Below are 12,908 nucleotides of genomic sequence, written 5' to 3'. Positions count from 1 at the left end.
CAGCTTTCTTTGGTGACTATCAGCCAAATATATCTGTGGTAGGAAAAACAATCTCCCAGAGATGTCCCTGTCCTAATCCCTGAAACCTGTGAATATGTCATACTACAAGTCAAAGAGAAATTAAGGTAGCAGATGGAATTAAGACTGCTAATTAAATGACCTTAAAATAGTGAGAGTATACTGGGTAATGTAATCACAATGATCCTTAAATGTAGAAGTGGGAGGCCAAGGAAGAGAGTCAGAGAAAGAGATGTAATGACAGAAGTCAAGTCAGAATGATAGGATGAGAGAAGGACTCAACCAGTGTTCTTGTTTTTGACGATGGGGAGGGAGGGTCATAACCCAAGGAATGTGGGTAGCCTCTAGAAGTTGGAAAATGCAAGGAGCCTCCAGAAAGGAATGTAGCCCTGTCTATGCCTTGATTTTAGCTAAGACCCATGTTGAACTTCTAATCTACAGAACTGTTAGATAATAAAGTCGTTTTCCTTTCAGCCACTAAATTTGTGGTAATTTGTCATCAGCAGCAACAGAGAACAAATATATATCTTATTAACAGCTTTCATTTTGAACCATTCTATGCATCTTAACTATGTTTCTTGTAAATAATATTTAGTTTCTTAAAATCAATTTCATAATTTTTGTCTTTTAGTGGCTGTGTAATTCCATTCACATTTTTGTGATTCTTGATCTATTTGAACTATTTCTGCCATAGTATTTTGTCTTTTTTTCCATCCTATTTTTTTTATATCCTGTTTCTTCCTCTCTGCTTTCTGTTGTTTAGTCAATTTTTATTCCTTTTCCTCTTTTACTGGGTTGAAAAATTATACAATTTATTTATATTATTTTGGTGGTAAACTTATATTAAAAAATAAACTACTTTTTATTGAACTAGAGTACACATACAGAAAAATGCATGTCATAATTATACAATGAAATGAAGTATCATAAAATGAATACAGCCATGTAATAGTCAAGTAACTATCATCAAGAAATAGAATATTCCTTATGCCCCAGAAGTCCTGGGTGCCCCTCCAAGGCACTACCCCTTCCTTCCTGCTCAAAGGTAACCACCTGTAACTTCCAAAAAACCAGTAAGTTAGTTTTGATAGTTTTAGCACTTTTTAAAAAATGAGATAATAGAGTATATATTCTTTCTTGTGGGATTAATCTACGATGTGAAATGTATTTCATTCATTTCCACTGCCATACAGTATCCCATGTGCATCCAAATAGATGCACAAGAATATTCATAGTAATATCATTCATAACATCCCCAAACTGGAAACAACCTAAATGTCTAGCAACAATATACTGGATATATATACATAGTATATTCATGCCTTTACATTTTTAAACATGCATAATTAAAGTTAACCAATATCTTTATGTGTGTTTTTAAACATCAGAAGAACTTTAGGACAGTTTAACTCATATTATTACTGCCTAGAATTTTAATGCCAAATTGATTTGAACCTAATCACCATTGGTCATTATAATTTTGAGAACAGATACCAAATATTTAGACTTAACAGCATGGTTAGCTATTTCTTGCTTACTTGTACATTTTATTTTTTCTATTCTTTCTTTCCACATTAAATTTTCATTTTGTTAAAGTATATCCTTTTATAATTCTCTTAGCACAGATCTGGGAATAATAACTGCAGTCTTTTTATGTCTGAAAATGTCATTATTCTGCTCATTCTTTAAGGATGTTTCAGCTGCTTATAGAATTCTTGGTGAATTTACTCTTTCTCAGCCCCTTTGAGATACTTATTCCACTTTAAACTTACATGTGCTGCCGTTGATGAGAATTCTGCTGTCCCTCTAATGCCATTCCTTTGTAAGTAACCTGTTGTTTATCTCTGATAGATTTTTGAGGGTTTTGATGTGGATTTATCGTTATTTATCCTGCTCGAAACTCAGTGTGCAGGCTTGCTGAATGGATACAAAAACAAAACCCATCTATATGCTGTCTACAAGAGACCCACTTCAGACCTAGGGACACATACAGACTGAGAGTGAGGGGATGGAAAAAGATATTCCATGCCAATGGAAACCAAAAGAAAGCTGGAGTAGCTATACTCATACCAGATAAAACAGATTTTAAAATAAAGAATGTTACAAGAGACAAGGAAGGACACCATATAATGATCAATGGATCAATCCAAGAAGATATAACAATTATAAATATATATGCACCCAACATAGGAGCATCTCAATACATAAGGCAACTGCTAACAGCTATAAAAGAGGAAATTGACAGTAACACAATAATAGTGGAGGACGTTAACACCTCACTTACACCAATGGACAGATCATGCAAAATGAAAATAAATAAGGAAACAAAAGCTTTAAATGGCACAATAGACCAGATAGATTTAATTGATATTTATAGGACATTCCATCCAAAAACAGCAGATAACATTTTCTTCTCAAGTGCGCACGGAACATTCTCCAGAATAGATCACATCTTGGGTCACAAATCAAGCCTCCATAAATTTAAGAAAATTGAAATCATATCAAGCATCTTTTCTGACCACAAAGCTATGAGATTAGAAATGAATTACAGGGAAAAAAAATGTAAAAAACACAAACATAAGGAGGCTAAACAATACGTTACTAAATAACCAAGAGATCACTGAAGAAATCAAAGAGGAAATCAAAAAATACCTAGAAACAAATGACAATGAAAACATGACGATCCAAAACCTATGGGATGTGGCAAAAGCAGTTCTAAGAGGGAAGTTTATAGCTATACAAGCCTACCTCAAGGAACAAGAAAAATCCCACGTAAACAATCTAACTTTATACCTAAAGGAACTAGAGAAAGAAGAACAAACAAAACCCAAAGTTAGCAGAAGGAAAGAAATCATAAAACTCAGAGCAGAAATAAATGAAATAGAAACAAAGAAAACAATAGCAAAGATCAATAAAACTAAAAGCTGGTTCCTTGAGAAGATAAACAAAATTGATAAACCATTAGCCACACTCATCAAGAAAAAGAGGGAGAGGACTCAAATCAATAAAATTAGAAATGAAAAAGGAGAAGTTACAAGAGACACCACAGAAACACAAAGCATCCTAAGAGACTACTACAAGCAACTCTATGCCAATAAAATGGACAACCTGGAAGAAATGGACAAATTCTTAGAAAGGTATAAGCTTCCAAGACTGAACCAGGAAGAAACAGAAAATATGAACAGACCAATCACAAGTAATGAAATTGAAACTGTGATTAAAACTCTTCCAACAAACAAAAGTCCAGGACCAGATGGCTTCACAGGTGAATTCTATCAAACATTCAGAGAAGAGCTAACACCCATCCCTCTCAAAGTCTTCCAAAAAATTGCAGAGGAAGGAACACTCCCAAACTCATTCTATGAGGCCACCATCACCCTGATATCAAAACCAGACAAAGATACTATAAAAAAAGAAAATTACAGACCAATATCACTGATGAATATAGATGAAAAAATCCTCAACAAAATACTAGCAAACAGAATCCAACAACACATTAAAAGGATCATACTCCGCGATCAAGTGGGATTTATCCAGGGACACAAGGATTCTTCAATATATGCAAATGAATCAATGTGATACACCATATTAACAAATTGAAGAATAAAAACCATATGATCATCTCAATAGATTCAGAAAAAGCTTTTGACAAAATTCAACACCCATTTATGATCAAAACTCTCCAGAAAGTGGGCATAGAGGGAACCTACCTCAACATAATAAAGGCCATATATGACAAACCCACAGCAAACATCATTCTCAATGGTGAAAAACTGAAAGCATTCCCTCTAAGATCAGGAACAAGACAAGGATGTCCACTCTCACCACTATTATTCAACATAGTTTTGGAAGTCCTACCCACAGCAATCAGAGAAGAGAAAGAAATAAAAGGAATACAAATTGGAAAAGAAGAAGTAAAACTGTCACTGTTTGCAGATGACATGATACTATACATAGAGAATCCTAAAAATGCCACCAGAAAACTACTAAAGCTAATCAATTAATTTGGTAAAGTTGCAGGATACTAAATTAATGAACAGAAATCTCTTGCATTCCTATACACTAATGATGAAAAATCTGAAAGAGAAATTATGGAAACACTCTCATTTACCATTGCAACAATAAGAATAAAATACCTAGGTATAAACCTACCTAGGGAGACAAAAGACCTGTATGCAGAAAAACTATAAGACACTGATGAAAGAAATTAAAGATGATACCAACAGATGTAGAGATATACCATGTTCTTGGATTGGAAGAATCAATATTGTGAAAATGACTACACTACCCAAAGCAATCTACAGATTCAATGCAACCCCTATCAAATTACCAATGGCATTTTTTACGGAACTCGAACAAATCATCTTAAAATTTGTATGGAGACACAAAAGACCCCGAATAGCCAAAGCAGTCTTGAGGGAAAAAAACGGAGCCGGAGGAATCAGAATCCCTGACTTCAGACTATACTACAAGCTACAGTAATCAAGACAATATGGTGCTGGCACAAAAACAGAAACACAGATCAATGGAACAAGATAGAAAGCCCAGAGATAAACCCACGCACCTATGGTCAACTAATCTATGACAAAGGAGGCAAAGATATACAATGGAGAAAAGACAGTCTCCTCAATAAGTGGTGCTGGGAAAACTGGACAGCTATATGTAAAAGAATGAAATTAGAACACTCCCTAACATCATACACAAAAATAAACTCAAAATGGATTCGAGACCTAAATGTAAGACCAGACACTATAAAATTCTTAGAGGAAAACATAGGAAGAACACTCTTTGACATAAATCACAGCAAGATCTTTTTTGATCCACCTCCTAGAGTAATGGAAATAAAAACAAAAATAAACAAATGGGACCTAATGTAACTTCAAAGCTTTTGCACAGCAAAGGAAACCATAAACAACCCTCAGAATGGGAGAAAATATTTGCAAACGAATCAACGGACAAAGGATTAATCTCCAAAATATATAAACAGCTCATGCAGCTCAATATTAAAGAAACAAACAACCCAATCCAATAATGGGCAGAAGACCTAAATAGACATTTCTCCAAATTAGACATACAGATGGCCAAGAAGCCCATGAAAAGCTGCTCAACATCACTAATTATTAGAGAAATGCAAATCAAAACTACAATGAGGTATCACCTCACACCAGTTAGAATGGGCATCATCAGAAAATCTACAAACAACAAATGCTGGAGAGGGTGTGGAGAAAAGGGAACCCTCTTGCACTGTTGGTGGGAATGTAAATTGATACAGCCACTATGGAAAACAGTATGAAGCTTCCTTAAAAAACTAAAAATAGAATTACCATATGACCCAGCAATCCCACTACTGGTCATATACCCAGAGAAAACCGTAATTCAAAAAGACACATGCACCCCAATGCTCGTTACAGCACTATTTACAATAGCCAGGTCATGGAAGCAACCTAAATGCCCATCGACAGACAAATGGATAAGGAAGTTGTGGTACATATATAAAATGGAATATTACTCAGCCATAAAAAGGAATGAAATTGAGTCATTTGTTGAGACACGGATGGATCTAGAGACTGTCATTCAGAGTGAAGTAAGTCAGAAAGAGAAAAACAAATATTGTATATTAACGCAGGTATGAGGAACCTAGAAAAATGGTACAGATGAACCGGTTTGCAGGGCAGAAGTTGAGACACAGATGTAGAGAACAAACATATGGACACCAAGGGGGAAAACTGCGGTGGGGTGGGGATGGTGGTGTGCTGAATTGGGCGATCGGGATTGATATGAACACACTGATGTGTATAAACCTGATGACTAATAAGAACCTGCAGTATAAAAAAACAAACAAACCAAAAGAGCAACTAATACTAAACTTTCTTTGGGTTATTTGTATGGAAATATGTTAATATAAATGTTTCAGACATTACATGAAATGTCTAAAAATCTTATATGTTCTGGTTTAATGTTATAAGTCATAATTCTAGTTATTACTTTAAAATGTATATCTCAGAAATAACTAAATTTCCTTGTCAATTGTATTATTATGAACTTCCATCAAATCATTAACCATGGTCATTTTTGAGTCTTTTGTCATTTACAGACAGTTCTGTGTGTACTCTGATGCTTTTGCAAAAATGTTCCTATAAAAGGGTTTCATCTTCAAGGAATTCATGCAAAAGACTCTGACAAGTACAGGTTTCTGGTAACTTACTATACTGCTGAACTGAATGAATAAGTATTTTCAGAACTCTAATGGAAAACTGATGAATTCATAAAAGTGCTAACAAAAGATCAAGATGAAAAAAAATTAATTACATGGGACTGAATGAACTGATGAGGATGATTATAATTTTTGTGACTTTCTGTTTGAATTAAAAAAAAAAAAATCTCACAAGGACTCAGAGCCAAAAAAATACAAGTCAATTTTCAGTGCAAAGTAAAGGAGCTGTTAATAGCAGAGGATTACTGGACTGAATGTCAATATTATGACATAGTATTAGTGTGTTTCGTGTTTGGTAATTGCAATCATTGTTGCTTTTGTTGTGGTCATCCATTTACAATGCTTGGTGTCAGTTTATTTATCTCTTGTAAAAATAAAATACAGTGTGTTTGTGAAAAAAAAAGGAGAAACTGAGAAAAAAATAAATAAATTACAAAAAAAAAAGAAAACTCAGTGTGCTTCTTCAATCTATGGAATCACATCTTTCTTTAATTCTGGAAAATCATATTCATTGTCTTTTCCAAGTCTGCTCTTTATTCTTTCTCTTGTTTCCTTGTGGAACTTGAATAAACGAAATAAAATTTTAATTCTTCTCTTTCTTCTTTTTCTCTTAATTTCTCCTTTATATTTTCTATCCCATTATTCTTTCCCCGCTGATTTTCTGTGTGATGCCCTTAGATTTGCTTTTTTTTTTAAATTTATTTATTTATTTATTTTTGGCTGCACTGGGTCCTTGTTGCTGTGCACAGGCTTTCTCTAGTTGCGGCGAGTGGGGGCTACTCTGCGATGCGGTGCGCAGGCTTCTCATTGCAGTGGCTTCTCTTGTTGCAGAGCACGGGCTCTAGGCACGTGGGCTTCAGTAGTTGCAACACACAGGCTCAGTAGTTGTGGCTCGCGGGCTCTAGAGCACAGGCTCAGTAGTTGTGGCACAGGGGCTTAGTTGCTCCGCGGCATGTGGGATCTTCCCAGACCACGGCTCGAACCTGTGTCCCCTACATTGGCAGGCAGATTCTTAACCACTGCGCCACGAGGGAAGCCCTAGATTTGCTTTTTAAAGCACCAATTTTATCTTTAGCTGCATCAAATTGTTATTTAAGCCACACATTCAGCTCTTCATATCAATGACTATATTTCCTATTTATAGAAATCTATTTACTTATTTCTCAAATTAAGTTTTTCTTTCTTTCTTTTTAAAATACTCTGTTTCTACTTTGTTGCATTCATTCCTTTATATCTGTGACCATTTTAGATGTACTTATAGCTCCCTTCAGATTGTTGTAGTATCTCTAGTTTTTTTTTTAAATAAATTTATTTATTTTATTTTATTTAGTTTTGGCCGCGTTGGGTCTTTGTTGCCGCGTGTGGTCTTTCTCTAGTTGCAGCGAGTGGGGCCTACCCTTCGTGGCAGTGTGTGGGCTTCTCATTGTGGTGGCTTCTCCTTGTTGCAGAGCACAAGCTCTAGGCGCGCAGGCTTCAGTAACTGTGGCATGTGGGCTCAGTAGTTGTGGCACACGGGCTCTAGAGCACAGGCTCAGTAGTTGTGGCACACGGGCTTAGATGCTCCACGGAATGTGGGATCTTCCTGGACCAGGGATTGAACCCATGTCCCCTACATTGGCAGGTGGATTCTTAACCACTGTGCCACCAGGGAAGTCCCTATCTCTAGTTTTTGGTGTACAGACTTCCCCTCTTGTAGTAAGTGTCTGTTGTCTCTCCTGAATGCTAGTTTGTTTAACCACAAGATTTACAATAACATCATCTTTTGGCACAAAATGCTTTCTATTGGAGTTTGGTGTGTCTGGGGATGTGGGAATGCTTCTATAAACTATTCTGCAGGAGCCCTATGATATCCCTGGACTCACTCCAGTTTTCAAGTTAACTTCTCATTTTTGGATAAATTTAGCCATGTGGTTCCATGAACCTCATGCTCACCATACTATATAAGCCTGGGTTTCCAGTTCTCATATATTTTCTACTTATGGTTCTAACTGGATTCTAAACTTCCCTGCTGCTCATTCCCTCCCTGGGCCAGACTCCTGAACTCTCCTCCTCCTTGCATTTCTTTGTGAATTTCCCCTGAGCCCCTCAGCATTTGTACCACCTTTTTGATTTAAGAAAATCAAGAAATGTTCTCATCCTTTCTGGCAACTGGGGATTTTCATTTCTTGACTGTATTTAGGTGTCCTTGCTGTATTTGGGGAGGGGGGAATTCGATGAGTTTGATGTGGGAGTCTGCCTGACTGATGAGAAGTCTGGACAATTCAGTTAATCTCTATGGACATTACATTCTTCAAAGGTAAAACAGAGTGGATTATATCTATTTTATTATATTGTATCTATTATATCTATTTTCTTGTGTTATTAAAATGTAATCATATATTCAAAAATTCTCTTTTTTACATTATAAAGCATCATACAAATATGCTAAGAGAATAAATTAGTATGCCAGAAAATTCAGGCTCTTTGGACAATAACTTTCAATAGCACAGTCACAAAAGTATATGATTATTTGTCCTGAACTTAGCAGTTTAGCATTCAAATGACTTTATCAGTGTTGGGGAAAGAAAAGAATGGCTTGGTGAAGGTGTGTTTGAGGGTGAGAGATTGGACAGCATCCTTTCACAAAATGTTGACATGATTAGGATTATTACCATAAGTGGCATCCAAAATAGAAAAAGAGTTTTTGTTAATCTTATTTGAGAAAAAGTTCAATAATTCTGTTATTGTAATTATCATCTCATATTTGTGTACAACTTTTATTGATCAAGTAAATGTCAATGAGCTGGACACTTTATAAATTACTTCTGATGCCATTTACAGATGAGAGTTAAAGCTTTATACTATGTCTGATAGGAGTAAGTTAAATACCATTGTCCTCAGAGTACATAGCTGTGAAAACAGAGGTCCAGGCAGCTCAGGTGACTCGTATAAGCACCCACCCTTATAAGAAAGGGCAGAGCTGCAAGGTACTCTGTGACTCTTTTATCACCCAGTTCCCTTTCCAATGTAAATTTATATCACTTTTGCCCTTATTTTCTGTGCTGTTTCTTACACAGACCAAGTCTGGGATTTAAAAATCACTTTCTAGGAAAGAATTACATTAATGTCTATACTTCTGTTTCTGACCCTGCTAGAACCATTCTTTCTGTCTTATTGTTTTTCCTATTTTTTTAAATTATCTTTTGTGTCATTGCAATTAGTCTCTCTTTTTCAATACACAATGTTGAAAATGGAAGTACTCATTTTACTTACCCACTCTGTCCTTTGGTTAACAGTAAATGCATACACTCAATCAGCCAATGTCTGTTGTTTACTCCCCAGCAAAGGTCTTAAAACATTTTCTCACACCATATACAAAAATAAACTTAAAATGGATTAAAAACCTAAATGTAAGACCAGAAACCATAAAATTCCTAGAAGAAAACATAGGCACAACACTGTTTTGACATAACTCATAGCAATATATTTTTGGATCTGTGTCGTAAGGCAAAGGAAACAAAAGCAAAAACAATAAATGGGACCTAATTAAACTTAAAAGCTTTTGCACAGCAAAGGAGACCACTGGAAAAACAAAAAGACAACCTACTGAATGGGAGAAAATATTTGCAAATAATATGACAAATAAGGGGTTAATATCCAAAATATATAAACAGCTCATACAACTCAACATCAAAACAAACAAAGAAAGAACAACCCGATTAAAAAATGGGCAGAAAACCTGAATAGACATTTTTCCAAAGAAGATATACAGATAGCTATATCTGTATATAAAAGATGCTTAACATCTTTAATCAGAGAAATGCAAATCAAAACCACAAGGAGATGTCACCTCACACCTGTGCTATCATCAAAAAGACCACAAATAACAAATGTTGGCAAGGATGTGAAGAAAAGGGAACTCTTGTATACAATTTGTGGGAATGTAAATTGGTGCAGCCATGATGGAAGACATTACGTAGGTTCCTCAAAAAGCTGAAAATAAAACTACATATGATCTGGCAATTTCCACTCCTGGGTAGATATCTAAAGAAAACAAAAACATTAATTTGAAAAGATGCATGCACCCCAATGTTCCTAGCAGCATTATTTACATTAGCCAAGATATAAAAGCAACCTAAGTGTCCATAAACAGATGAATGGATAAAGATGTGGTTTATATATACAATGGAATACTACTCAGCCATAAAATAGAATGAAATGTTGTCATTTGCAAGCACATGGATGAACCTGAAAGGTATTATGCTTAGTGAAATAAGTAAGACAGAGAAAGACAAATACTGTGTGTTATCACTTATATGTGAAGCTTAAAAAATAAAACAAAAGAATGAATATAACACAACAGAAGCAGACTCACTGATATAGAGAACTAGCAGTTACCAATGGAGAGAGGGAAGGGAGGAAGGGCAAGATAGGGGTAGGGGTGGAGGTGCAAATTACTATGTATAAAATACATAAGCTACAAGGATATATTGTACATCACAGGGAATATAGTCAATATTTTACAATCTCTTTAAATGGAGTACAATCTATAAAAAATTTGAATCATTATGTTGTACAACTGAAATTAATATAATATTGTAAATCAACTGTACCTCAATGGCAAAAAAAAGGTCATGGCCACCAGAGACCTTAAGATATTTTCACAACCTCTTAACTTTAAAGTATATTGGAAAGCCACTGCAGACTATTTTCTCTCTGTCAAAATGCATTACTCATGATCATAAGCAAAACTCTAGTATTATATTCAAATTCTGGCTTTGCCAACTTACTAGCCGTGTGATCTTGGGCAAGTTGCTTAACCTTTCTGTGCCTTAGTTTTCTCATCTGTACAATGGAGGTAATAGTAGTATCTGTGCATAGGGTTGCTATAAGAATGTTTAGAATTTGTAAAGCACTAGAATGAAGCTTTCTATGTATGTGTTTATTAAATAAAATGAATTAAAGCTCCATATTTCTAGACTTCAGCCACCAAAATCTGTTAAAGTCAGGGCTGGGCTTGGTGATCCCTAAGGTTCTTTTCAGGTTTGAAGTGTTTCAGTCTTTTGCTCAACATCATAACTGATCTGAATGGACGTCTAGACTGATCTACTTTTCCAGGGATGATCATAACAGCATCTCTCATTAATATGCTTCAACAATCCAGTTTTCCTTGGATTCTAGTAAATCTAATTTTCAACTGTGTATGTAAATACTAGATGTTGAACAGAATTTACTTTTCTTCAAATAGAAGTCTGGATATCATTCAGACACAGTCTTTGATTCAAAGCATTTTTCAAAGCATTTTGGCTTCAAGTACCTAGATTTTTAAAAAACTATTATTGTTAATGATTTATATTTTAAGAGATTACATATGTTATGATCTTTGGGGTTATCTAGGTAATACGCATTCCATTAGTTGGAAATAGGTTAACAATTACTTTTCCCAGTATGTGATAACATGCACATAGACTGTTAGAGCTAGAGTGGACCTAAGGGATCATCTAGTCTAATCATCTAATTTTACAGCTCAGGAACTGAAAGCCCAGAGGAGAATTGTTAGTTGGCCAACTTAGGTCTAGAACTCTGGTCTTCTGACTGACATGATGGTGCTCTATCTACTACTCAGCAGGATGGTAACTAAAATTCATAATAATGACTTTGAGATACCACAAGATCCCCAATTACCTCTGCCATAACAAATAAAAAATTCAATATAGTTTTGGTATTAAGAATATTTGGCTGTATTGCAATTTCCTGAAAATCAGTGATTCACATGTTGTATAATGCAATTTGCTTTAACCAGTACATCTGATTAATCAGAACTTTGCTCTCTAACTCCAGAAAATAGGACATTCAATGTAAAATTTTTGGTTTTTGGAAGTGATGTTAAGTGCTAATGTTGATAGATAAGAGATGTTGGTCTTAGATTTTATTGATTTTGATAAGCTATTTAAGAATCTTCACCATCATCATCAGTTGCATTTCTTGCATATACAAAGTAGCTTAAAGCTTTATATTACATGGTAACACAATGTCTATTCTTTCAGTGGAGGTATGAATACAAAGAATGAAAAAAAATGAATTTTTGGTCACTTTGTTTTAAATTGAGGTGAATTCATCAGATACTAAGCTTAGGGAAAGCCAATGCTTCTTCTTCCTGGCAAGTTCACAGAAAATGCAGAGAAAAGAAACTTCAGGGAGGTAATTATTTAATCATAAATAAAGGGAGAAATACTTTGGTAGAAGTAAAGTATGAGATTCTTCAACTTTGTAGAGTAATAGTTTCGATAGGGAAATGAGAAAAAAAGCCTAGAAGGTAAGAAACAGACAAGCAAACAGGCAATAGGAGACTTGGAATTGCAAAATATAAACCTTGGGGTATATCTGGAGAGAAAATCTGATGCTAATGAATGTCTAAATCATCAAGATGGATGATCTTCTCTTTTCTCCTTGATGATTTATAAAGAGTTTAAAATCTCTTTCTTTACGCTACTCCAGTATCCAGGTTGGAATTTCTTTTTTCCTGTTCCACAAGAATCTCTGGTGTCTTAATTATCTCTCACCTCCTTCAGTGCCTGGTAGATAAGGCCAACTAAAGAACATTATCATCATAGAAAAATTAACCTTGAATTTGTTTAAATACTATGAAAGTAATCACTTTTATACTGATCACCATGAAAACACATTTCTCTCTCTG

This window comes from Orcinus orca, chromosome 1, assembly GCF_937001465.1.
Source record: "Orcinus orca chromosome 1, mOrcOrc1.1, whole genome shotgun sequence".
In the NCBI taxonomy this organism is placed as follows: Eukaryota; Metazoa; Chordata; class Mammalia; order Artiodactyla; family Delphinidae; genus Orcinus; species Orcinus orca.
Note: the sequence above shows the minus strand (reverse complement) of the source record.